Genomic DNA, 2,282 nt, shown 5'->3' with positions numbered 1-2,282 from the left:
TGTTTTACAGCAGCAACACTCTCCCGGGTGACCACCGTTAACCCCCAAATCAGGAAATACACGTTTCTCCGTGACAGTCCAATCCGCTAGGCCCACTTCACTGCCTTCCCCAACTGGGAGAAAAATGTATCTTTCCCTTTGGTTCCAGTTTTCATTTTCTGGAACTGTTTCTGAGACTGTCCCTCGGTCTCCCAGCCATGGCAGATCTAAAGAGCAGAGGTGACTCCAAGGTGGGTCTGGGCAGTGTTTCCTCCTGAGCAGATGCAGACCCTGCGTTCCCAGCAGGAACATGATCTGTTTATGCTGCACTTACTCAGTGCAGCCCACCAGGAGCAGCACAGATCCCCCACCCCACTGGCGATCTCAACCTGACGATGGCAAACACCGCTTTACAGACTCAGATCTCATCATATCACTCTCCTGGTTAAAAACTTTGCTGGTGGTTTCCTGCTGGCCTTGGAAAAGCAACACAGGACTGACCATGGCCTCCAGACACTGAGCATTTCTGGCTGCTGTCCTCTCCCATGCAGTCCACCATGACTGCCTACACTGTACTCTGGTCCCACTTTTAGGGACACAGCAGGGTTTCAGTGTCTCGGGGTTTTTATTCAGGTTCCCTCAATGCATCCACCCAGTGGACACTCTTAGCGAATTTTCTAAAGGTTTGTCCAGCTAAATCCTTAAAGTCACAGCAGTTTGTAGTATCTGACAGTAGAAAAGTTCATAATATGATTTTTCAAAGAATAAAATAATTCATTATTTGCTATATCATCTGTGAGACTCACCTTTGATTTATATATAGACCAAGGAAATAGTAGGTATAAACAGAGTTCATATTTGGGATAATTAATAAAGAAAAATTAAATCTCACTGCCAAATGAAAGGCAAATGGCCCAGTTGATCATGGAAATTTCATAAGAATTTACTGAACCACATGTTACCTTGCTGTATTCTCTACCATGTGTGTGTGTGTGTGTGTGCGTGTGTGCGCGCGTGCACACTAGTTGCAAGGTATTTCAGGTTTAAACACTTCTGTTTACATCACCAATAGATATAGTTAAGTAATAAAGTCCTAGTCCATGTTATGACAATGTGTATAAATATTTGAAAGCATCTTTTAAAATTTCACCATTTTTAAATATATAATTCAATGGAATGTAGTACATTGGCAGTGTCTTGCAACCATCTATTTATTAATAGTTTGAGGGTTTTTTATTTTTATTTATTTTTAAATTTTTTTTACCTCTAAAGGAAACTCAGAACCCATTACAAAGTCACTTTCTTTTGCCTCTTCCCCAAGCCCCTGGCAACAACTAATCCACTTTTCATCTCTCTGGATTTGCCTGCTCTGGACATTTCATATAAATGGACTCATATGTGGCCTTTTGTGCCTTGTTTCTTTCATTTAGGACATTTTCAAGGTTCATCCATGTTGCAACATACATCAGTACTTCATTCCTTTTTTCTATGTGATTAAATACAGCATTCACAACTTTAACTATTTTTAAGCACATAGTTCAGTGGTATTAACCACATGCACATTGTTGTGTGACCATCACCACCATCCATCTCCAGAATTTCTTTCATCTGCCCCAAGTGGAACTCTGTACTCACTAAACACCAACTTCCTATTTCCTCTTCCCCTCAGCTCCTGGAAACTACTCCAGGCACCTCATAAGTAGAGCATACTGTATTTGTCCTTGTGTACCTGGGTTGTTTCACTTAGCATAATGCCTCAAGGTTCATCCATGTTGTTACATATGTCAGAATTTCCTCATTTTTAATGCTGAATAATATTTCATTGTGTGGATGGACCACATTTCATTTATCTACTCATCTGTCAGTGGACACTTGTGTTACTTCCTCTTGGTGTCATAGTGAATAATGCTGCCATGAACATGGGTGTTCAAGTCCCCGCTTTTAGTTCTTTTGAGTAAATACCCAGAAGTGGAATCACTGTGTTGTAAGTTAATTCCATGCTTAATTTTTGAGGTACTGCCATATTGTATTCCATAGCAGCTGTTCCATTTTAGTTTTCTCTTTCCTTTTTATGGCTGAATAATATATCAGTTTATGATATACCTAATTTTGCTTATCCTTCCATCTGTTGATGAACATTTGGGTTGTTTCCACCATTTGGCTATTGTGAACAGAGCTGCTATAAATATTCATGTACAGGTTCTTGTTTGAACACTTGTTTTCTAATCTTTGGGGTATATACCTCAGAATGGAATTGTTCAGCCATGGTCATTCTACTTGTAAATTTTAGAGGAAACATTCAA

This window comes from Propithecus coquereli, unplaced genomic scaffold (assembly GCF_000956105.1).
Source record: "Propithecus coquereli isolate 6110/MARCELLA unplaced genomic scaffold, Pcoq_1.0 Scaffold294, whole genome shotgun sequence".
Taxonomy (NCBI): Eukaryota; Metazoa; Chordata; class Mammalia; order Primates; family Indriidae; genus Propithecus; species Propithecus coquereli.
This window is presented reverse-complemented; position numbering follows the sequence as displayed.